Source organism: Rhyacophila brunnea, unplaced genomic scaffold, assembly GCF_057557595.1.
Source record: "Rhyacophila brunnea isolate RB1 unplaced genomic scaffold, BYU_Rbru_1.0 scaffold_11, whole genome shotgun sequence".
Lineage (NCBI taxonomy): Eukaryota > Metazoa > Arthropoda > Insecta > Trichoptera > Rhyacophilidae > Rhyacophila > Rhyacophila brunnea.
This window is the reverse complement of record NW_028232763.1, coordinates 42,051,857-42,079,687: the sequence shown is the minus strand read 5'-3', so window position 1 is coordinate 42,079,687 and position 27,831 is coordinate 42,051,857.

Genomic DNA, 27,831 nt, shown 5'->3' with positions numbered 1-27,831 from the left:
ATAAAGTAAGCGTTAACAATTTTTCAAATAATAATAAGTAAGTACAAGGTAATGTGAGTAAATAATGCAATAATAAAATAAGAAAAATAAAAGTACGCGGAAGCACACAGAGTGAACTAGTTTGATGGACCCTATCTTAAAAACTTATCAAACAATGTCCACCTAAATTCACCCTCAAGTAAGTAGAATATATCAATATCCGAAGCGATTTCATTAAACATAGTTATTGCCCTCCCAATAATTGGCATTACTAATGGCAGGTGAGTTCTGCACCTTGAGAGAACAAACAACAGATGCCCTTTCTAAGTTAATTATCAGAGACACACAAACCAATACCATCATGAATGGTAGAGTTTCCGCGTATAAGTAAAAATTTGTAGGTAACTAAAGATACCTTCTAAACTTTAAACTACACGTCGCTATAGTACTTGTTTTCCGAATAGACCAAATGTCGATTGTTCAGGAAACGAAAAACAAAGTTCCCTGTCTTATATTTAAATATCAGTTTATATATCAAGCACTCTGTCTCCTTTTTATGATTGCCACTTTATCCAAGAAGAGATTTGATGAATAATATATTAGTATAATTCATTAAACTAAGAGAAAATACGTTTTATTTACAAGTAAGCAATGTGGATATACGGATCATTCTCAGCGCTGGCTCCGAAAAGTGGATATTCGGAACAAAACAAGGACATTCGGAATGTAAGACCGTAGCGTATCGTTGCATGGACCACGGTATACCGTGTGGTCAAAAAGTACAAACTTAAAAACTTAATATTTATTTACGTAATTTTTAATAAATTTACTGATAGGTACATGATTTTTTGTAAATAGGTTATCAAGTTGTATAAATGATCGTTTTTACCTAATTTCATAGGTAATTATAAAATATGCCATTCACCATTTTCTGTTTACAAAATTGGGAATCAACATAAAATTATATACCTAATTATAGTTATAAAAAATCTGTATCCATAGATTTACGTAATAATAATGTAGGTAGTAAAATTTTCCTAATTTCTATATTAAAACGGTGGCAATGATATTTTTATTGGTCACAAATAATGCTTCATTATGGATTTTAATCGAACTTGATACAATTAAACTTATTACAAACAATATATTGCATATTAGGTATTATGTTTTATTGGCATGGAACAAAAAATAGGGGCATGTGTTATTTAATAACCATTGATTGCGAATATTCTATCCTGAGTATAATATTATTATATAAAATATTCACTCACGAAACCAGAATTAATCTTAATAGATCGTACGTTTACTAAAATATCTATTGGATAGCCAATAGTATTATAATTATACTTAATGAAAATACAATCAAATGTACTATTCAATGGAAATCCACCAAAAAAAAAATAGGTATAAACATACATCTTATTAATAAATGAGATTAAATATTCGCGTACATTTTAGCATGAATAGATAAAAAGTAAATTAAAAACAGAAAAAAGTTTTGATTACAGACATTAATAATAATTATTTTTTAAGACAGTAGTTACCGAGTCACACTGTACAATTCGTATGACCGTTGGGATATTATCTCTGTTTCTCAGTACAAAATACAGTAATTTAGGTTAAAATACTTACTTCCATAACTCTGCTGTAAGTTCAGAGCGAACTGGTGATGTACCAGACAAGATCGATAACTTTAAATTTGATAAATTCACTATTTAAACAATAGAAACTTAAAATAACACAATAGTAGTCAAAATCGCGCGCTTTGAAAGACGAAAAACAGACATCAGTCACATATGAAGTGAGCGACATTAGAAGTAGACAGCGCTATATGAAAGCGATATGCGAGAGTGAGACCGAGCTATTCTATTTGACATTCGGAAAATAAGCACAAAGCAATCGTTGCGAAACATGGCGTATTCGGAGTTTTTAAAAAAATATCTCTGTTTCTACATGAAAATATACAATTTTTATAAATGATTTCGGTGTAGTTAGACAAAAGAAATATAACTGCATTAAAATGTCGATTTTGACAAAAATGGATATTCGGAAAACAAGTACTATAGCGACGTACAGTTAGTATTTATAAGCATACCTAAGAGATCAGACATTATTATATTTGAATAGTGTAGGTACTGCATTGTCCACCTAAAAGAGATCGATTGATTACAACATGTATTCGAATACGTTTATACACACGCATGCAGCGTCTTAGATTATACATATAGTTTGGATTCTCCATAATATTCCATCCATACATTTTAGAATAATATAATTTCAACGAATAAACACTTATCTTTGGCTGTTATGTATACTTTTTATATAATATTACGTTGATGATAATTTTATGAAGTAATATGGAAACATTAAATCCATTATGAAATAATTAGCAGACCTGTGACGTCAATTCCAATGAATAAATGATTATTAACTATAAAACAATATTGTGATAAAAATACTACAACGCGGTAAATTTTATAATAAAGTATTTCCGTTGAAGATTCACGAATCCCTACAACAGGAGGATTTTTCCACTTCAAAGAAAAAGTACAGCTTGCTTTTGAGCGGACTTAAAATGAAAAAAATATCTGTTTTAATAACAGGAAGAAGTAAAAGGTAATAATGCGACTTCAAAGAAAGAATGCATTGTATTATGAAGTGAAATTGTGCTGCAAAATATAATGGTTTATTCCAGTGCGCTTTGGTCGAGAGCTTTTAGAAGCTTTTTGTGCTTAGTCGTACACGGTGAAATTAGTTCATAATAAAAATGCGGTCAATTACTTTGATGACAAAGTATTTAAACGAATTTTTATAAAAGCTACACGTAACGCTTTGATACTTTTTGAGGCTTTTTTACGAATGCTCGTCATTAAAAACGTACTTTATTTAAAGAGATACTGCATTTAATCCCATTGTTAATAAATACTCACAACAAAACATTTTTGAGAAACTGAGCTCTGCGGTTAATAAGTAGGTACTAATTCTAGATTTTTTTCAGTTAATTAAAATGACAATGAAGTTCATTAAACAAAGTGGTTTTTTTTCACTTAGAGCAGTCGTGCATAACATTTGACGCACGGGCCACATGCGGTATCAGACGCTATTAATTATTGCGGCCCATTCAACTCCATAAAATACACAAATAACTAACTCTTTTTATTAGCCGAAATAATAATATGAAACTGGAAAGTCGGCCGCAAACTGAAAAGCCGTATAAAGATCTCTCTCGATTGTAATTATTGGTCATCCACAAAAAAATTATAAAAGAGAAGTTATATATATTATATTAATTTGTTTAGAATATTATCCCTGTTGTCTTACAATACCTTTTTTTAATATATGGAGAAAATAGTTAAAATAGTGACTTCGAGTGTCTAGGACATGTCTCAAATGACGCCCCAAAATGTCATACCTAAGATATTTATAGCTCAATCTCTTGACCTACACTCACATCGAATCGATACTACAAGAGTAATCTATCCTATGTAAGATTGGCATCGGAAGATGCTCTGAATGTGATGATGTATCTACTGAAGACTTGTGCCCATCATAGAGGTATTGAATAAAAAGAGGGGCAATGAATCGGCTTGCTCATAAACTGAATGAAGCAGGCCAACAAAAGCCGACAACTTACGAGAAATAGAGACGAGATAAAAAAAATGCGGGGCATCAGGGAGGATTTACTTTGGTCATTATAACGTACCCATATAATATAATTTTAACGTAGAAAATTTGCCACAAAATGATTACCAGCCTGCCTCACCATACTTTTTCACCATACTTGCCAGCTTTACCATACTTTCATATAACCTGCCGCCCCTAGCTTGAGCCTATGATATGCTCTAAAACAGCGATGGAAAATACGTGGCACGCTACAATTTTTCGACGGCACGCCAAAAAATTTAATTCCTTTTATTTTTTAATATTCAAAATATTTATAGCGAAAAAATATAAAAACAAAGCGAAATCATGTTGATGTATATTGTGGCAACACTGGACAGTTGATGTTCTATAAATATTGAATCATGCACATTCAAAGATTAGAAATAGGCTGACAAAGGGAGATTCAGCAGCATCTATTAATTTGCAATCAATGCCTGATATACATAAAAACATGGGAAAAAAAACCTCAAACAAAAATTAGTGTGTTTTTACAAATGTTTTTATATTTCCTTATTTTATTTCATTTTATGTGTATCATTTTTTCTATGAGTACTCAATAAACAATATTATTTATAGTTATCAATGTATCCAAATGTTTTTTTTTTCATATTCAATAAATATTATTTAGATTATAATATCATATTGTGTATCATACTTAAAAAGGAATACCACGCGCCAATAATTTAAAAAAATCGACTTATTTTGGCACGCTGATCAAATCCTATTTGCCATCCCTGCTCTAAAAGATACCAAAACCAGAGAGTAATAGGGTGATGTGGGATCTATTATATTATATTGTGTGATAAATAATCTTCATTGGAAGTATTGGAATTAGAAAATTATTTCAGACCTATATAGATTAGGAAATATCGACAGGTACAGTGCGATGGATGTGGCTTAAAGTTCCATTCGATCCAAGTTGTTTCCAATGATTATTCGAATTGGTTTATTATTTTTAATGTGTTTCAAATTATTTATATAAATAATTTGTTTATTTTGAAAATATAAAATAGCTATATTTGTTAGAATGCTTCGAGTAAATAAATACAACTTAGCATTAAGCAATTCTTCTTCCCTACTATAAAGTATTTCCTATTTTAAAGTGAACTATTTACTTCCGGTCGACGGAAATAACTCACTTCAACAAGGTATTATTGTAGCTATCAGAGCTTTCTCTACCATAAAACAGATATAACGCTTTGTACTTTAAATGTCATGGGTTATGTAAATATAAAAGAAATATGTTCTCATTGTGGTCAAGTTAAAAGTATAGTACCTATTGTTAAAACTGATTCGAATCCCACCTCTTGGTCAAAATAAATAAGATATTTTTATAGCAACATCATTTTTGATTCATTTAGTCTTCAGCCACATAGGTAGGTGCTTTGCTAGTACTGAGCTACGTGATATGCTTGTCTACTAAAAATACTACTGCCACATTGCACGCTACGTGCTACGTACAAAATCATTTGACATTTGGGAGCGCTCAAGTCAACAACGATATGTCACTCTCAAAACTAACCAGGAAGCTACTTCCCACAGATGTTTGACATTTGTCATACTGAAGAAACATCCGCCATCTTGGAAAATCACTAGGTGACACAATAAAAATAACCAACACGTTTGTTCGCCGGAAGTCTCACGAGATGACTAATAATCACGTAGCGAGGCGCGAAGCGTGCAGTGTGGGCACTGCGATAGTATAGTGTGCGTCCGTTCTCTAGGATATGTCATCTAGCACGTAGTCACCAAGCAAGGCACCTGCCTATGTGACCTTAGCCTTAGAAAATTGATCGTTAGTAGGTATAAAATTATTGAAATTAACTGTGACCATTTACTTACACTCAGAATATCGCTATGTGAAAAGTCTGCCAGAATTATAAGACACAATGTGCCTCGTATAAATTCAATCGACTATACCAGGGGTCGGCAAACTCTTGGACCAAAGGGGTCAAATTGAGTGGCACAACGGAAAAAAAATCGAGACCCATACGTATATTTTTATAAATATGATTTATTTAAATGAATTTTGAGTGAAGCAGATTTCCCGAATGAAACTAACGTACCTAAATATACGTTTTTATTGTTGAAATTATAAATATAATTTTTACAGAATATGAATTACCTAATTAATTTTCACGCATTGCTTAATACTAATGTGAACAATGACCTTCAAGAGCCGCACCCCAATACCTAAAGAGCCGCAGTTTGACGACCCCTGGACTAAACGATATAATAATATATATGTTTAATTATATTTATATAATAGTAATTATTCAATAACGATAAAATAACCAACTATTTTGAGTTTAGTATAGGTACCTACAACAAAATAAGGTACCTACCTATTATATCACGCGTTTTATAGACATACGTTTGCGTCTAGATAAAATAATATATTCAAGCGCATTTGGATGGATATTCAAAAGTGACCTGTCACTGTGTCTTAAGCGTAAACAATGTGTGCTATTTGGCACTTAATGCGAGAGAATTCCATAAATTATTAGTAGCGCAACGTGACATAGAAAGATGCATGTTGGGCATAACGCGGAAAGATCATAAAATAAACCACTGTGTAAGGAAGCACCCAGAAAGGTACCCAAGGGGAAGTAGGACGCACATAGGTAGGTACACCCTAAATCCCGATAGATAGACGAACTCATAAATTTCGGTGGATGCACGTGGCAGCGAAGAACTAGGAACCGAGAAGAGGGGTAGGAGCTAGAGGAGGTCTTCATCCAGTAGTGGATCGAAACCGGCTCATGATGATAAAGTATATTCATTTCTTGTTACTGTAGCAATAATAGGGGTTTGGGTCGAAATCCCGAAGGCCGGAATCCCAAAGGCTGAAATCCCGAATGGCCGAAATCCCGAAAGCCTAAATCCCGAAGGCCGAAATTCCGAACGCTGAAATCCCGAATGGCCGGAATCACGAAGGCTGAAATCCCGAAAAATAAAAAAATACAAACAGTAATAAATGCGCAATCTTTTATTTTTTTATTTTTCGGGATTACGGCCTTCGGGATTCCGGCCATTCGGGATTTAGGCTATCGGGATTTCGTCCGGCACCCCAATAATAGGCATTGATGTCTTTCAGGTATGCTAGTACGACTGCGTCAAGATCATTCTAGTAACTAGTTCGTGAGCATAAGTTTACGACATAATTTGCATTTAGCTTCCTGCTTATTTCATTATTCATTTTAGTGTTTTTTAGTAGAACATAATTTAATGTATTGCATGCATATTATGATGTATATAATATATATGGGTACTATTTTTACAAGTGAAGTGCATTATTTTATCTGTAAAAAATAACAAGGAAGCATAATAATTATATTATACAAGACATATATTATATTAAGCTCTTGAACAATGCACTCACAGCAGCTGTTTAAAATGTTAAAGAAAATGAAATCGTAGACCGCATTAAAGTGATTCTGAAATAGAATGCAGTTAAAATAAACAAAACAACTAGACGATTTATTTTATCTAAAATATTTATGGATTAGATTAAAGATGAATATACAATAAACATTTATCTTGCCTACAGAAAGTAAATATTATAGCATCGATTGATTGATTGAGATATATATAATGGCGTTCACTAAAAACATTAACACAAGATGTTTAAATGCGTTGAATGGATTCCTAATAAATAATAATATTATCAACTAACTGATGTGGGATTATGTTTTACACCAATTGGTTGATTAATTAATTAATGGTAATAATAAGTAATCGATCTGTGCAGTATTGTATTACACTATTAGAGCAATAAGGTGGTGGTACAGTAAAATAAAATAAAGGAAGAACAAGACAGTGCACTTTGTATGTTGGCTTGTACTTATTCTTAGCAGTTATACCATCAATATTATTTGTATTTCCTTTTGATGTAGTGATTATCTCTTATATCATGCTGGCATCAGTACTTGGAAATGTATGGTTTAGTGCACTATTTATATCAATTTGGCACCCGCTTTGGTGGGATCTAATGTCTTATGTGTGGAATGAGATATGGGCGGATATGAAGTAACCAAACAAAACTGATTGCTGACTTCCATTAAACTATAATATTATTATATACTTAATACAGTGTAATACCTACATAACATTGGCGAAGGGTGGAGGTAAGCTGTTAAGATCCGACATAAATAGTGCACATTAAACGTTGTCAGTCAAACGTATTTGTTTTCAAAAAAAAAATAAAAAAAGACTACAATGTGTAGATAATGTTTGTTATTTTTTTAAATGCAATTAAAACCTGCCGAATCTCAAGCCATAATAGATAATAATCAAAAAATATTCGTTTATCTATAAAATATTATCTATTGTCTTTTGAATTAGGCTGGGCTTTAATTGAACGAATTTAAAAAAAATAACTAACACCATCTGTAATAATTAATATGTATTATTAATTTAACGAACATACATAAGTGTGACTGAAAAGGTGTGCACAATTTTAGTGGGATCGCCAATAGCATACCTAAACTATTATGGTTTGGTTTAGGCGGGGCTTAATTAAATTTTAAAAACTAGCCAAGACCATCTACACATTGTGTTGTTGGTCCATTGAAAAGAAATACGTATGATTCACAAAGTTTAGTGTGCACTATTTATGTCGGATCTTAACAGCCTACCTTCACCCTTCGCCACTGCTACATAATAATATTATGTATTGCTCAAAACACAAACAATAATTAAAGACACAATAATGATCGTTTTAAATTAGTCCTCGACAGTGGCGGCTCGTCCATATGCACTGCGGAACTGCAGCACCCCCAAGCAAATTGAGAAAAATGTAATATTATAATATACATAAATTTATGTATATTATATGAAAATATTAATATTATTTAAGCGTGTTAAGCACGCCCGTGCACCGATACATCCAATAATAATTATCATACACCGCGATGAAAGTGATGTATCGCGTGATTTCATGCAGCACCATTTTCGATAGAATATGCTCGAATAGGCGAAGGAAAGGCGCGGGGAGCGGGTTCGCCGCTCTGAGCTTAGTCTGGTACTGTCGCTTTGGCAGTATTTTCGTGTTGCGAAATTTGTCGGGTACAGCGGCTCTGAGCTAGACGCGACGCGCAGCGCGAGTCGTGACAGATGTCGAGAGCAACTAATAGTTGATAGACCTTCTTTCAAGGAAAAAAAAGAATAATCAATTTTATAATGAAATAAAAACATTTATAAAGTTTAATTTTAATAATTTTGACGTTAATAGTATAATATAATCCAAATAAACATTTATTTTTATTTTTAATTAACCGCAGCACATCCAGATATTATATCCACGAGCCGCCACTGACTCCGAGATATTATTCTCAATTGAGACAATAAGTTTCAAAGTCGGTAGCCTCCAGAAATAATCGGAAATAATCCATTTAAGACTGTTAGTAAACATATTAATAGTAATTATATTTACATAACAAACGGGTGTGGATTTGATATTTATTTTATGAATACACATACGATGAAAAATTACTTTATAAATCAGAATCAAGTAAAATATAAATAAAGTTAAAATGAAGGTTACCTTGATACTTTGAAACTAATCGTCTCAATTAAAAATTATTAACAGAATGCAAGGTGAGACAAAATTATAATTCCGAATTACAAAACCTTACTTTTTTAAAAACATAATGCAATTAGTTCATAGTTTCATTAATAAGTCGTGATTAGTGAGAATATCGGTTATTTAAACGGCAAAACACAGTGACCACAAAGTAATGATTATGGGTTAAAATTTCTTCGAATATTAGCTAAAATCATCCATCAACTATCTTTTATTAGATTATACTATACTTACATCATAAGCGGATATATTCCGTTTTAACGACATGGCCCTCATCGGTTTTATTAACCATTTTTGCCGCACTGCGCGGATACGATTATTAAAAAAATATTGCCAATATGCTTTACTAACTTAATTTATTGAAGAAATAAACAGAAAACATTTTTTCGATGCTAAATCGTAATTTGTCATGCAGGCGTTGCGTTTTTCAAGTAATAAAACAATATATTATATTTGTAGTCTTTTTAATTCTGCTCATGTACCGAGTCAGTAAACTCTGTCGTTTTGCGTGTCTCGTGGTTGGGGGACAAGACCGCTGTGTTTGGGGATGACTAGGTGGTGTAGATGGAGAGTCGTCAGGAGGAGAGATGAGAAGTCGAGATTTGGTAGAGGTTGCTGCGATGGATGCAGGAGCGTGTTTTATATTCAGCGTAAATAGTTAGTACAAGAATACAAGAGCGTTATGTTTCAATACTTATGATACCTATTGTCCCGAGGTCCGAACTTGTGGGACAGGAGCGACTTACACGAAGGTTACTATCAGACGGAGATAATGATTAATACTAATAGGTATTTAGACTGAGCAACTAATCAACTGGCCTGCTAACATTGGAATTCTGGGGAACGAGAACGCAGATAGCCTTGCAAAAACAGCAACTCTTGAGAGGAGCATTGATAAACTCCCCATACCGAATACAGACTTTTTTGAAACATTCAAGAAAATAGCCAAAACTGAAACAGATAATTTATTAAAAGAACAAGGTCTAACAAAAGGGAAAAAGTACTTTCAAAGTTATTACAATTCTGAAACCAAACCATCGTATACCAATAAAATGCTGAATAGGGAAACAATCGTCACAATCAATCGCTGCAGTGCGGACCATTATAATCTTGCCTCATCCCTGGCTCGCTTGGGTATAATAAATGACCCTGGGTGCCGATGCGGAAGCGAGACTGAAAATGTTAATCACGTTGTTTGGCAATGTTCTCTGTATGATACCCAGAGACAGCGGCTTCTTAAAGATTTAAGTAAACAAAAGTACCAATTGCCACTGGATCTTACGATATTTTTGGCTCGGCCGAATATCAAGGCGTTCCAGTGTGTCCAAATGTTTCTGAGTAAGTGTGGCCAACAAGTTTAAACTGCTTTTGTTATTTTTCTTTTTTTTCCTCTCCTGTAAATTTGTATTGTAATAACTGTATGAATAATTATTGTAATAATATGTATTAATAGTGTATGTTAAAAAGTAAAGCTAAATAAAACTCAAGTAAGATATGTGCATGAACATTCGGTAAATTGCGAATCATTGTTGATGAAGTTTGCTATTGAGAAATCTGCTGGACTCTGCATTATTGCACTTCGATGTCAAGCGTGTAGAATATGCTGACTGTAGATGCGACTATTATTGTGCGATAGTTTAAATGATTTGCTAATTATTACAATGTTGAAATAATAATGACAATGCCCGAGGTCATTGACCACTATAAAAGCACCGGAGCGCCGTTCCGGTTCATAAAATCTCCAAAATTATCGCTCCGTCTCGTGGAAATATTAATTTTACTGCCTGAGCTAGATATGTCATATAATAAAAAAATCTGACATACATATTTATAATACATATACAATTAAATAACAACGTTAATATTTTCATAAAATTATTGATCGCTCGGTTCGTAAAATTGTCCATTTCGAGCGCTGTCATACTGTTTTATCCGTGACCTGTTGTAACGTAAATAGATGACCGTATAGTATTTTGGGGAAAATACTGATCGGGTGACGAGCTCGGGAGAGACGAATGTCGAATCATGTCGGGGTCACCACTTTAGGGATTATGAGGTGATTTAAAGATAATGTCGTGGTCGCTTGGAAGTTTCAAAAAGAGTTTATTTATCGTTACAATAATAAATAAATACAATGATAAAGATGTCAGAGTAATGTTATAATCGCGGGACGGATGTACTGATTGACTATATTATTGAACTGACTGGCGATATACCAAGATTTAAATAACGTAAACGAAAAACTGGACTCGCGTAAATAACGGTTGACTGTGTCGAGTGAACAGACTCGAGATGAGCAGTGCGCCGAGTGATAGACTTGGGCGTAGTGATGAGTTATGGATTGTCTTTGCTATTTATACACAAGAGACATTGCCGCAATTAAACACATCATAATAGACCCTATTGATCTAGTTATGATTGAGGAAATGCTGACTATCGCTTCCGCTCCATTGTTTTGTTTTGACAACAAAACATACGTATTACAGTGTGTCACCCTTGTAATTCTGAGTAGTATAATTGCTACAGTATTAATATAAAATGCATTTCTAAATAAAATACGTACCAAAAAACATACTTACTTAATTTAGCGGAACAGACCATTCAAGTACATGGCCGACTACATAACCGTCCTCCGGGAATCTCTACCCTAAGCTCTCTCTCTTCAGTCGGTTACACATGGCCTATCTGCGTTCTTCTTGACGTATCTGGAAATGACCAACGTGTAAACAAACAAGGTGATTGGCTCATATCTCTGATAGTTCCAGCAGCGAGTACCTACTTCCATTATGCTGTAGTAGGCCACGTGTATACTGTGTAGTATAATTAATTGTCCACTGTTTACAAATACCTACCTCTAATTTGCTTGAGTTCATAATAATAAATCTAACTCACTGCAGAGAAGAAAGTAATTTTAAGTCTTTTTAAGCTTTTGTGTTTTTACTGTTTAATAACCGTGTAATCAAAGTCCTTGAATAAGCTCCCATCCACATTTAACCCAAAATAAAGGACTCCCAGAGCATCGTCATACAGGATCTAGCACGGATGAGTGTAAGTGTATTGTTATCATAATAATAGTAGAGGAAAAGGTGGTATCATGGCCCCCTGCTACTAAATTGGCCCCCCTAAGATTTTCGTATTTCTGATAATGCCATCTAGCGGTGTATCATGACATATCGTTCTCCTATGTACCACGAGTCTAGGGAATCACGATTACTCCGCGTGAAGCGTACGCGTCGTCAGTGTCGGGCATTCTTGTCACAACGTATGAAATGAAAGTTTATCGTCCTGCACAAAACAAATATTTTCTCAGAACTTTTTAGGATTCAGATACTTTTGAAGTGATTTTGTTTACATCGAAGGAACGTGAAATCAATATTTTCAAGTAAGTTCGCTCAGTCTTCAATATTTTAAATTATAATTCAAAAAATACCGTGACAGTGTTTGTTGATATATTGGGGCCCCATGGTGGTATGTAATTTGGCACCGGGGGCCATATTACAACCATTTTACATCGAGTAAAAACTATTAATTTTATAATTTTACAGGCATGCCGCGAATGAATCTTTCTCCGAGAAACAAGCATAAACTAAAATTATGGAGCGAGGAGAATATGATGAGTGCAGTAGTTGCAGTACGGGAGAAGAAGATGGGCTACAAAAAAGCGGTGAAGGAGTTTGGAGTACCAAGAACAACATTGCCGAGCTATTTGGTAAGGCATACCTATATTCAATATCAAACAGCAAGCATAGCTGTTAATGGATTCAAGGTATCTGGTATATATCTATTCGACAGAAATATATTTAATAATGCTGATTTGATCGCAGCAGAGCATGAAGCTACTGAACCTACAGTATCTGAATCCATCTCAACTCCGAATGTTCTTGATCAGCCAAATTCCGTCAATGACTGCAGAAACCCTTCGCTCTCCACAGTCATCTGAGAGCCCTCTTGTACTGCCTGAAAATATTGTGCCAGTTCCACAGCCTAAAAAGAAGAATTCAAACAGGGGACGTAAGGCATCGTCGGCTGCTCTCGCGACCGGGTCGTCGTACAAAGCTGCCTTAGAAGATTCTATGAAGAAAGCTGAACTTAAGCAATCAGTAATGGAAGCAGCTGGGCCTAGTCATGGGAGGGTTAACCGAGGCCGTGGTGGTGGTCGTGGTTATGCTAGAGGCAGGGGAGCTAACAATATAGCAAAACGACGTCACATGAGTTCTCACTCAGAAACAACTGAAGAATCTGGGCCTCCGAGCTCTGCCTCGGATATATCCGATATGGAAACTCCTGATGCGCCTCTTGAAGAAGCAGATACGATATGCATGTTTTGCAAGGAACCTTATTCCATGGACCGACATGGTGAAATTTGGATTCAATGTCTTATTTGTCACTTATAGGCACACAGAGAATGCACATCGTACGAAAAAAATGAATATGTGTTATTTTTGTTTAAATACCTAATTAAAAATGAGAAGATTACAAATTGTTTGAGTGATTCTGTAATATTTAATGCTTAGTTACTAGTCTATACTGTCATCGACAAAAATATCTTGTAAATTTCGATGGGGGCCATATTACCCTCACATTTTTCAAAAATAGGAAAACTTGATTTTTTAGAAATACATGTTTAATATAATTCAATTGTTTTATTTTTGGTTCCACGTTTTGTCAGACACAAACTTAATATTTTATCTTCACTTTAAGCAAAAATTTAGAGCAGTTAGAATAAAAACTCGTATTTTATGAAGAAAAAACAAACTGGGGGGCCACAATACCACCTCTTCATCTAATACATTTAATTCCGTATTTATTTTTTGTTTATTTATTTGTGTCGCTACATTTCAAAATCAGCCAAGTCCACCTTTAGGTATTTTTGACATTTTTATGAATTTCTGAAGAACTACTGCTTTCTAACATTTCTGCATTATCAAAATGTGGAACCCATTAATTTTAAATACTCTATACTCGAAATAATATAAACTTTCACCGTTGTGACTGTGCACTTGAGAAAACAAAAAGCTGTTTTTCTCGCATTCATATATTATAGATTTGGCTGATTTAGAAATCTAGCGACACATTTATGCCTTTCTAGTATTAAATCAGCAAACCATGAAACAGTAGAGTATACAATTATATTAGTTATGACAAAAATTCGACAAAACACTTAAAACTTAAATAATTCTAACAACCATTTCACAGGCCGCAGAGGTACTTACCCTTTCGTTATTGTATTGTGGCAACCCTCGGTACCCGTTTCCCAACAATTTATATTTCGTGTCAACAACTTCATAATTAAATTAAGTAACCACACTGATTTTTGACCTTGCACTGTCAACGCTGTATTTTCTCCTACTCCCCCCAACGCTTCATTTAAATTTAGTGTTTAGTTTGCAGTAAACTGTAAAGTTTTGGGTAACTGTGCTTGTCTGTTCGTGGTGATAATATATTAGTATGCTTTAGTGAATTAACTGTCCCATTGTATATGCCCATAGTGACAACGAACTTGAAGTGTCAAAATATATTACAATAATTCAAAGTTGTAGTGAAAAGTTTTGCTACCCCATGAAAACTGAGCTTCTGACCCTTATGCAGTTTTAGAAAAGCAGTTTTGCGGATAATTATGTTCCCAAATAATTTCATAAATTTAAATATTGTGCATATACCTACTCGAGGTTATTGATTACCAATCGGGGTATAGCGAGCTTAAGCTTAAGAAAAGGTATTTACGAAATTATAATTCAGTATTTAATGTGACCTATTTTTAAACAATATAGCATAGGGCAGCGTCCGGCAACCCACGCCTCGAAAATGATGATTTATTAAAATGTTCGGTACTTTAAAAACTGTACCGTAATATTATGTGATTATACACTTTTGAACATTGAACAATTCTGAAATTTGGAAATTAAACTTCAAAACTGCTAGAAATGAAATTTTGAAAAACGAAGACTGAAGAAATCTTGACATGATAACAAAAGACAGATTTCATTGTATGAAAAAAGTCTCATTCGCTCTTTTAAGTGTTTTCGGTAAAATGTACAACTGTGTGCAAACATTCTCAGTTATGAAATATATTATAAACGCGTATCTAAATCGTTTAATGGAAGATATTTTGGAAAAGTACATAAAATTAAAAACTTCAAACTATGAACCAAATATTGAGGTGTTAACTTCCAAAATTCAACCTCAAGGGTGTTACTAATGTTTAAATATTGTAAATGTTATGACGTTTTTATGTATCGTGTATTATTATAGTGAAATAAAATTGTCTTACAATAGATTTATTAGTTTTATTTCAGTGGCACGCTGAGTGTCCACTACTTTGAATTACTTATTTTGTGGCACGCCAATTTGGGTTGCCCACCGCTGGCATAGAGCATAGGTCATATTTATTTATCTAAGAAAACAAAACATTGTGGACATAACAAATCAAAATTCAGGACGATCACAACATGAGATTTATATTATAACAAAATATATTATTCTGACAAAAGAGAAGAATAAAATAATAATAATAAAAATTTAAACAATACAATCAAGTTTCAAAAACAAAATGCAAAGTACATTATTGAAAATGTCTATGTCTTTAAAGAGCGCACTTACTAGTCTTGCACCCCTTGCTAAGGGTGTATAATAGGCTTGACCTGAGGAAACAGTTCTGACCAAGAATAATTCATGACTGCGACCACGTAGGTAACTGACAGGCGACAACTTGGCGAGACTGGTTGTTTTGGGTGTCCTCCAGGGAAGGTGAAGAAGAGGAAGAGCGTCGGCACGCTGGAGCGACCAAGCGATAGAGCTGACGACAGCATTCTCGTTGCCCTGAGAGAAACATGGGGATCGAGGGGGGTGGAAAGTCTTGGTCGCTCAAAAGATGCCAAAATTAAAAGGTAGTTACAATCATCAGCCATGAGGGGACCAAGAGAGAGCGTACATAGCCTGTTTAGATATCGTGTCATAACTTTCTTAGCAGCAAGGAATAAAAATTAATTACTTCTATTTTACGGTTATACCGGGAAAATATAAAATCAAAGCGAAGACATGTTGATGTATATGTACTGAAATTATTGATTTGCAATCTAATACTATTTGGACTGAAATATATTGAAGAAATGGAATGTCATCGACTTTCTCAAATTGATGAATGCCAAATTGAAAACATAATATTAAAAACATGGAAAAGCATGCCTGATACTTTTACATCTGTTAAAAAAACTAGCAAACTCGCTGTTGACCATTTTTTTCTTCGAAAGTATTTTTTTCTATATTGAATCATGTACATTAGACTGTAAGTGGGTGGGCGCGGCTTAAGGCGAAGTCTTCACTGAGCCTTTTTTAAAGAGGCACCTAGCGGAAAAATACGAAGCTTGCAATTTGAGACATTTTTTTGATAATTTATAATTTCAATTGTATTAATGAATAAATATGTATCTGAAAACACTAAAAAGAAAAATATTTTTTATTTTTAGTCAAAGACAAACTTACAATTGTAAAAAATGTAATAAAATGTGAATTTGTTAAATCAGACCGCACCCTATTATTACATATATTTCATAGTCATATTTATTAAGCGTTGGCCTATCGCGTCATGGGTCCCAGGTTCAAATCTTGGGTCTGACAAGTACACATCATATTGTTCATAGTGAGAGTATGGACCTAATAGGTTGAGCAAGTGGCTGACATCCATTTCTCGTAAAAACAAAATATGTTAATACAATCCTCCACTATGCGGAGGCCCATATTATGATCTTATTAGGATCGAACATGGTCGGATGATGGGTTGACAAAGATAGATTCAGCAGCATGTACAATCAACGATATTTCAGCCTAATATACCTATTCATTTTATGTGTATCATTTTTTTATATAGTCAATAAACAATATAGTTACCAATGTAGGTACCTAATTGTTTTTTTTTTATATTCAATAAATATGAAGATTATAATATCATATGTAGGTACACCTAAAAAGTAATGGCACGCGCCACGAATTATAAAAATCGGTTTATTTTGGCACGCCGATGAAATCCTATTTGCCACCCCTGGACTATACTATAGAAAAAGGTTTTCTTTTACATATTTGGTGTACTTATGGAGTATCATTATTGTGTATGTTTGCTCAAGACGATGAATAAGGTTAATTTAATCCAAACTATAAAGGAAAGTATGGCGATGTTACACCATAAACTTGCAAAATATTCTGTCTCAAACAATTTCCTATTAAAAGATAGCATAAATATGTGGTCTACTAAAATATAACACACTCATAAGACACTTACAAAACAGATACAGTGCGCTACAGAAAGATAGTCTTTACAATGCTGAAAGATTTTACATAATAGTAAAAAACTTCAAAGGATATTTACCTACTTCTAAATTTGTCAATTCCATATAAATATTAAAAAAAAAAACTCAAGAGTATCACAACCACGATGGCCGCGCGGCTTAAGCGTCGGACTATAGTGACGTTCTAAAAAAATACAGAAATTATTTTTCAATGTGTGTTTGGAGTCAGAGGATGGACCTACTAAGTTGAGCAAGTAACTGACATCCATTTCTCGTAAAAACAAAATAATACAAACCTCCACTCTGTGAAGGCCCATATTATGATCTTATTAGGATCGGACATATTCGAAAAAAAAACAATAATACAATTATACTTGCATAATTTGGAAATACATATATCAGAAAAATACATGTTAGAGAAAGATTCTAAAATGCACCCATCGGATTCCAGCCAATTCACTTTATCAATTTTGTCGCCTGCGTTCTACCGAATTACGATGAAATTAACTAATACCATGTAACTGAAGCACTTTAAAAAATTTTCATAATATACTGGCAAATGACTTTTGTGGTAAGTATCAATACTAAGTATTTTCCTTGATTACTAGCCAGTATTAGGAATTTATACAAATTGTTGTCTTAATTTTCTTAATTCATTTATTTTTTATTAAGTCTCTTTCTCTCCCATGGTAATTTTTATTGAATTACATTCTTCAGAAAACTTAATCAAAGCTCACTTGAGAGCATGGTGACCGCAGTTTGCTTCTAGACATACCCAGGCGTAAAAAACTTCTGATGATTCACACCAAACGTAGGGCCTCGTGATACGCTTAATTAAGACCGAGTGTGGTGTGGGTTGGTTTTGAGGGTCCATGTTTGTGTTGTACATACATGATGATAACTTAATAATGCAGCCAGCAGTGTTAAAAAAAAGTGACCCAAAATTAGACGCCAAGAATGCGTTTCGTCAAGAAAAGCCGAGATTGTCATATGCCGTAATTCATTTTCAATTGTATTGCCATGTAATTGATTTTTCAAATAAATTAAAAATGAAATTAAGTTATTTTTTTGTGTTGCTACAATTTCAAGTTCTAGCGGGCTTAAAAAACAGACACGTCTTCTCATTCTTCATTCGGCCCAACTTCTTTAGGAAGTGACTATATGGTTCTAAATTATTAGCGAATCTTTGATTGATGCCTAAACCTAAAATAATACATTATAATCTTTTGAGCCGTGGTGTGGTTTTTGTTGCCAACCTTTAAAATGTCTACTATTTCACGGTACATAAATTTTAAACACAAATATTCATTCTCTCGGCGAAGTATGCCATAACGTCACATTTGAGTGATTTGTTTGAGATGAAACTAAAATACAAAAACAAGCTACTTCCAGCATCAGTGCTCTTTAAAGTTATCTCATGGAGAAATAATACACACAAAAGGGTTTATAATATGCAATATAAAACCCTTTTGTTATTTTTAGTTATTTTTTATACAAAATTTACATTGAAATAACTCCACAGTATTAATAAATAAATTTATAGGGATATTAAGCAGAGTACACATAATTTCATTTCGTGTGCTTATTGCTAAGTCTCGAAATCATGTTTTCTGTTAATAATTGCAATTTGAAGCTTGACTTGCCCTCTAAAATCAGGCATAATGCTAATTTCTTTGTCCGTTATGTGCATGTTCTATATTATTATATCGGATGACCTTGAATTTCTTTTCTAGAATACTTATTTATATATTATAGCCACGTAATCCGCTGTTAACTCTCAATTCCTAAATTATCGACTCACCAACTTTTATTTATTTATTTATTTAAGAAAACAAAACATTGTGGACATTACAAATCTAAATTCAAGACGTACAAAAAATGAGATTTACATTATAACAAATATTACCCTCACAAGAGAGAAGAAGAGAATATAGAAAATAATAATTATATTGGTAGCAACCCACGTAATTTATCAAATAAATAAGATAAAAGATAATAATATTTTAAACAGTAATTTCAAAATCCTTCATCGCACGAGTAAAGTAGATTTATAAATAAATAAGTAGGAAATCCTAAAAATATAATAATATCATAATAATAAGTAGGTATAGTAGTAGTGTAGTAGCAGCGGTAGTGAAACAATCACAGAAATACCCAAGCTTGAGTTATTCCAAAAAATGTACTGTCACCTCACCAGGATCGAACAGGGAAACCTGGTACGAGACGCCAATGTTTTACGCATTGGACTACGACGGTTTGTTTACGAAATAATGGAATTTACATAATATCAGCACGGTTGTTCACGAAGGCACTATTAATATTCTTCTTGAAATTTTGCGTCTATTAGTGGTGTCAGAACTAAAATATTTATGTGGTATTTCATATTATTAATAGTAATACTTCATAGAACTGATGAAAAGGCTAATAAATGATAAATTCTTCATTTTTTGAATTACGTTTATTCAATTTATAGCAATTTCCTTGCACAGTGTTATTTTTTATTCATGTTATTTAAAATAATATCAATAATGATATACTTAACCCGACATCGTGATTGGTTTATTTCCTGTCCACTATTAAAGCTAGCTAGTATTAGGTATAGTGTAAGAATTTACACCATACACGAATAAGTTAAATCTATGTAGAAATAAAAATACATATAATATATACCTACATTTAAGTGGTATGTGATTTATTCATTAACTTAGGGTTAACAAAACTACCGCATACTGCAATTGGTCAACTAAAGGTCGTATTAGACATAATGATGCAATTCAGGTAAACCATATGAAAAGACCAATGGTATCAGTCTCGAGTAATATTTTATGAATTGCGTAGCTTTATTAAACTTATTAATGGTTTAAAAAATATCATATTATGTTATAATCATTACATGTTTTTTTCTTGACCACCTCTCTCGTCCCAATACCATTACGAGTATTTACTCTATTTAACGTCATTGAAAGTTGCGCTAGGAGTATCCAGAAATAATTTTCCAAGACCAAGACCAGGTACTGTTATACAACATCCTAAGTTTTAGAGTAGGTTATATCTACCAAATTTTGCAAGTTTATAAGGGTTGAATGCGTCCCCAGAAAAGGGGTCTATATGCAAAAACAAAATTGTTCAGGAGAGGAAAAAAACGTTTTATTCGATCATGCAGACTTTTGGAGTATATCTATGATAATAATTATGTTCATGAAAACACTCTTTATCATTGTCATTTTTTTTATTTTGGATAATAAAATAATCATATAGACCCGTTTTCTACGGTAAGCATTTTAGTGTTGCAAATATCTCAAAAATTGTGGCAGTTAAAATAAAACTTTCCGTTATCGTGAGCAATGCTATATAGACCCGTTTAAGTCAATAAAATCACTTTTTGACATGATGTATTATATAGACCCCTTTTCCGGGGACGCCTTCGGTTAATAAACAATAGCCATGTCATTTGATGCAGTACTTACAGAATATGATAACTTTGTAAACACAAATGTGTTCAGACGGTAATTGGACTATGGAGCTACGCCGGATATCACACACAAGACGTCAATAAACTAATTAAAATGATAATCACCAAAAATGAATAAAAAGCGACACACACCTCGCGCCCTTCGTCTATTATTTTTAATTCTTTGTAAAGCGTATATTTTGTCTGCTGTATATGTACCTACTTGCATTTCCGTTGAATAAACTTTAACGTTTTAACTATCGTGAAAGCTTATTGTTTCGAGATCATCTTGTCGCCATCTATTCAAAATATATCCTTGAAGGTAAATCACCTGACAATTATCTTCAAGACGACGGTTTTTAAACGTAACAGCTATGAATACTACTCAGGAGTTGCACAGAAGTCCAGTTTTTGATAAATAAACCACACCAGGTTTCTGTCAACCCAGGCTACCTGTTTCTTTCGTCTTCCTCCCTGAGGGACATAACAGTACCATAAAGGTAGATTTTTTTAAAATTTTGAACTAAGATTATAATATTTGTGAATGTTTTAAATATGTCAAATTTATAATTTATTGTTTTTATCACTTTATTTTAATAAATATATAAGAACATACTTTTTCTTCTACATTCATGCTATATTGGTTGTTATATGTAACTAAGTTACTTTTATATTTTGTATTTTATTATGTATTATGGCGGATTGGTCAAGCGCTGTAAAGATTGTATTTTTTCTTAGTAGATGATAATAATAATGTTCTATATCCTTGCTATAAATTATAATCACGTCTTGCAGTGTAATATGGACGAAAGCATGTGGCAAGTCTGAAAGTGGTAAGGTTTCACTTGGTGTCACGCGATGAAAGCTTATGAGTTAATATTTGTAGGATCTGTGTGTAATATAAGCTATGTAATTCGATTAATACTGTGGGTAGGTACCTACTCTTCTAATAAAATATAGATTCTATAATATAGATAAAAGGATAGCCATTGGATACTTTTATTTAGATCCAATAATGTAACTAAGCTTCAAGTATAATTACGTATATTCATTAGTTAGGTAGATACTTAGGTACTATAATAATTATTATATAATTAGGGTTCAGGTATGTAAAAGTTATCCAATGTCATATTAATAAGCGGTAAGGAGTGGTAAATGTCAGGCATAGACGTGAGGATAAGACAATGAATAATTGGATGAGGGAACAAACAGGGGTTTTGCAATGTAATTCAATTTGTCAACAACCAAAATAGAAAATGGATAAGACACATAGGTCGAAGAAAATAAATGATAGTCACTGGACAATAATTCTTCTTTTTCTTCGGCAATATCCACTCCTTAGTTGGAGCATATGGACACCACGAGGCGCTTCCAAGAATCCCTGTCGCTCGCCAGTCTTATTGCATCGTTCCAGGTTAAACTAGCATCTCGTAGCTCCGCCGTATACACTCTATAGATAGTATTTAGCCGCCTTTCAGGACGCCGAAATCCAGTTGGCTTGAATAACAGGCAAGCCAAATTGAAATTCTCTTCTGGCATCCGCAGCACGTGGCCGAGCCAGGTCCAACGTCGTTTCTTCACTCTCAGCGTGATGAGAGGCTGCTTGGTGCGTTCTCTTATTTTATCGTTGCTCCTAAAATCATACCTGTCATATTATGACTGGACAATTAATATATATATTTAAAAGAATAATTATAATATTATTATTTTAATACTATAATAGGACATGCAGCCAAATGACAGTAATGTAGTGAAGTGAGTCTTTTGAAGAGGACGAAACCGGTACAAAATTTAATCAATAAAGTGGAATAAGTACTATACAATTGTGTTTTATTTAATTAAATAAATAATTAATCAAATAATACAATGCAGTTCCACCATGAATTGACAGTTAATACTATAAAAGAAATTCGAGAAAATCATATAAATGTATTGTGACTTCGCCGAGAATCGAACCCGAAGCCCACGGATGGAAAGCCAGTGTTTTTCAAGAGGTAAAAAACGTATGAAAGATATACTTATACGCGGCTATATCAGTGACGTAGCTATATATTATGGGGTCCTATGTGAAAAAGCCTATCTCAGTGTTTCAAGAACAAAACAAATATAAGAGCTTTTTTGTGTTTTTTTCAAAATAAAATTTCCTATGAGCTAATTGGTTTTCCGTCTACGTTTTTTTTATTCAAGATCAATGTCGAAAACTTTTTATAACTTGCATTTAAAATATATATATATTTATATATATATATATATATTTCCAGCTTAAATGGAATAGTACAAAACTTATTAGAATTTAAATTCCATCAATTAGTATCCTTGGTCAATTAATAAGATAAAAACAAAATACACAACATATCACTGAAAATGGCTATGTTAGGTACCTACATTTTAACTTTATTCAAATTATCATGTAATACCCGTCTAATGATTTCGATTTATAGTTGTATAAAAATAATTTAAGGATCTTTTTTAATAAATAGTTTACTATAAATTGTTATTAATGACTGAGGAACATTTAATTCCAAGTTATTTCCAAATATTATAAGTTAATAGTAAAATTTGTGATGTTGGCATTTATCATTCATTGTGGACACGTTTACTTTTGGGACATTCTTTTTGTGCGTGTTGAATATATACATTTTGGTGGAAAAGTTTCTAACTTAACAACATGACAATTTATTCACTAAGTGAATTATTGTTCTCTTATTAAAACTTTCTATTCCATTATAGCTAATAACAAAACAAAATATTTACTTTTATATTTTGATTAGTTGATACGTCGCCCTTAACTCGCAAGGAAGTTTATTTTACATGATATGGATACTTGGAATATCATGGTTAGGGATTGCAATACAGGTATTTCAAAACCGATAGTCCAGTATTTTTTTTATACTAAAATACCGGTTTTAAAAGTCAGACAATACCGATATATTCGGTATTGAAAGTGGAAATAAATCTATTAATGAACATAGGTTTGTTATGTTTTCGGCAACGGAAATCCTTACCAATGGGCCTCGATTCTTCACGTAGTCCAGTGGAAGGTGTGTGTCAGTAATAAAACTCGATGAATGTTAATCTTCAGAGATGTTCATTCGCCATGTCTCAATTTACAGTTACATGGTGTAAAATGAAAGGAAAAGAACTCAGGAGAGTTTGATCCGCAGTGAAACAACTCTGTGAGCAGAGCTGAATTAAGTTTGAACAAGTTGAATGGTCCGAGTTGAATGATATCAGAATCATTTACAATAGTATAAATATGAAATATGTAGTAAGTAAGTAGTATTAGTGAAGCTTAGTTCATGTACAAGGGTTTATATGTGCGTAATAATACAGCTAGATAGGGTGGATAATTTATTGGGGTTGATCAATAATATTGAGTGCCTAGGTACATTGCAATATTCAAATTCACACCGATCGAATATTCTTAACACATTAACTGCTGACTAAATAATTACGCCCACGGTGGCCGCGCGGCATAAGCGTTGGACTATAAAGCCGTGGGTCCCAGGTTCGAATCCTGGGTCTGGCAAGTACACATATTGTTTTTCAATTTGTGTGTGTCAGGGTATATAGACCTAATAGTTTGATCAAGTGGCTGACATCCATTTCTCGTAAAAAACAAAAAGCTGTCAATACAAACCTCCACTCTGTGGAGGCCCATATGATCCATAGGATCGGACATAGTCAAAAAAAAATACTTTTTAATTACCACATTTAAATAGCATGCTAATTATATCGAATGGTCACCTTAATTTTTACGCGCTGGGCGCGTCTTTAGCGTCCAATGTATTAACAATGGTACATGATTAGTAACTTTGAAGTGCCGATGAATTTTAAACAAATGACAATTTATTGTCATTGGGGAGATATCATAGAGAGGGGAGTTACTGATACATAACAGGTTTAACAGGTTACGCGATGTCTGGTTTACTTTCGATGCCATTGGATGTCCTTGTTGACCATAAATGTCACGTGAAGGTTTACGAAACACATTAACATTATAAGTATGTACCTATTTCCCTCATTCTAAATTTATCCAAATATTTTCGCCAGACACTCGCTGGTTTTAAAAGTTGTCAGGTATATTTTTAAAAGTATCTAAATTCTCGGTAAAATACTGTTCGTTGGTATAATCATTAGTAACCCCTAGCCCTAGTGGCAAATATTTCATGAAGAAATAATATGTATACACTATTTTTTATGGGCTTTCCTGTAGGTATATAATTTTTCGCTGTTTATCTACTGAAGAGAACCTAATTTATACAGTAATGGATAAATATAATAATAAGATGATTAAATGAGCGATATTGTGTTGCACATACATAATATTTAAGAATTCTTCATGATATAAATTTATGGAAAGATCATTCGAAGAAGAAAGTGCCAACAGTTCAACTACTAGGTATTTGTAAACATGAGCAATTTTACCATATATTATCTAATGTTTGCCTATTTTTAAACGTTAACATATGTAGGTACCTATTAAGATATTTTTACCATACAATATTAATATTTTAAAGATATTCATATCCATATATACTGGAAGGGTTTTTTCTGTATACCTATTCCACGAATACCGGTATTCAATAAGAAATACCAAATTACCGGTACTTATTGGTATTTTCATTCGGTATTGGAATCCCTAATCGTGGCATGACAACATACATAAACGATAGATATACAAATAGTTTCGGTACATAAGCTACCAGACCAGATTCAATTCAATTCATTTATTTTACATATTGTGGACATTACAAATTATAAGTTTAAGACGTTCACAACATGACATTTGGAAACAACGAAATATTATTAAAACAATATTAGGTACATAACAAAAGAGATAGATCAGTATTAAGTTATTCTACAGTATAAATGTGTAAATACAAAAAAAATATATAGGTACAAGGAAGTACACCGGATGAGTTAAGCAGACACTATTTTAATAATTTATAAAATAACGTCCACCTATACTCATGCAGAGGCACAGATGTACTCATGCAGAGGTTTATTTACTTGATTAAATATTGTAGCATTACAGATTTTGGCCAATATGCCACATATTAAACAGTGTAGTACAACAGTAAAACACAGAATGCATGAACAGCATGCAAGTGGTGAATACTCCAACATGCAATTTGAGACTTTTTTTTGATAATTATTAACATTTAAAGTGTTTTAATTAATAAATACCAGTAACGAATGATGACTTTTGGAAAAAAATAGGCTGTGGAGATCACAGAAAAATAACATACTTGTCGGTATAGTTACGGGAAATAGGAAGAATAATTACAAGATAAAAATAACTTTTTATATACAACGTTTTTAAATTCTGTTTTTTTTTTTTTTTTTTTTCCTAGATGCCTTTATGGATACCTCGCATTTACTATCGAGGTTTCTTAAGGACTTTGGTACGCAAACTACTCTACTTGATGCTTGTCAAATGAAAATTGTGCCGGCTGAGAGAATATGCCTTATTGAAAACTGTTCTCCTACCCGCATCGGGTATTGCTGATTTGAATTCGGCCAGGGCCTATGATACCGCCTTGCAAAAACCCTGGAAAATTCTTAGTAGCGCTAGGCGGAGGTGATTCTGATGAATATTTTGTCGTATTCATTGGGAACTGAGGACTGCGATTTGTAGTCGAGTTTTTTCCCGTGGTAAAAGAAATGTCGCATTGGACTAATGTTCTAAGTATATACTTATCCTATCTTATATGATTGCAGTCACTGGATCTGAAAGGCATGAATCATCTTTACATGTCACCATTTATTATTTTTATTCTTTTTATTACATCAATACAGAAATTAAAAAGGGCATCTCTTCCGGCCTCGTTTGCCATGGTCCCCGGAAGGTCTCGAATGTCCGCATCTGCCATCTGTAATAAAAAGTTCAGGTTGTGCCGCTCCTTGCTAAAGATTTGACAATCTAGGAGTAAATGTAAGACGTCCTGGTCGCTTCCGTCGTCGCATGGACACTTTCCATCAGATGTTATTTTAAACCGGTGCAGGTATGCTCGCATGACTCCGTGACCTGTAAGAATCTGAGTCATCTCAAAACACAGTCCCTTATGCACCCTGACGTCTCGTGCTGCTAAAATTGAAGGTAAAAACTTTCGGGTCAACTCCCCTGTCGATGAGTTTATGTATCGTGAGTTCCATTCGTTTTTCACCATGTGAACCATATAAACTTGACTTGACTATCTTAAACGATCAAAAACATTTGTACTTAACATGTCATATTGATTTCCATAGTAACGCACGTATATATTAATAATTTAGTTGCGAGGACTCCGGACCCCTAGCAACCAATAATGGTGTCAAAATAACTTTTCATACAAAACAGAATTAACTGAAAATGAATTCAATTCTACTTAAAGATGGCTAAACGTATTTAAAAATGCATTGGCATTGTGTTCTGATATATTCTAAAAGTTTCAAATGACTAGCTAGTCGGGAAGTTAGTTAAAAATCGATTGCAAGATTTGTACCGGACAAAGAACCACTGGAAAAATAAGAATACGAGCTAAGAAAAACGTTGTAATAAAATACGATATTAGTATCGATGAATATGTAGGTACACACTGATGACATAAAATTGAGCGATGAGTATAAATTGTGTATTTTCCTTATCATTTATTTATACACGTGAAATCTCAATTTTAAATTAAATAAAGTAAGTACTTATATTTATTTATATGTGATTGAATGCCATAGAAATTATTTTTTTAAAATACCTTATTATTAATTTTGGACTAAACTGCAGCCATATACTTACAATAATATTATATGCAAAGATTTTAGGCTTACGCATCAGAGCTTATCGTTTCGCATACATTGCGATAGAAATGTTGAGGTCACGTGACATAAAGTTA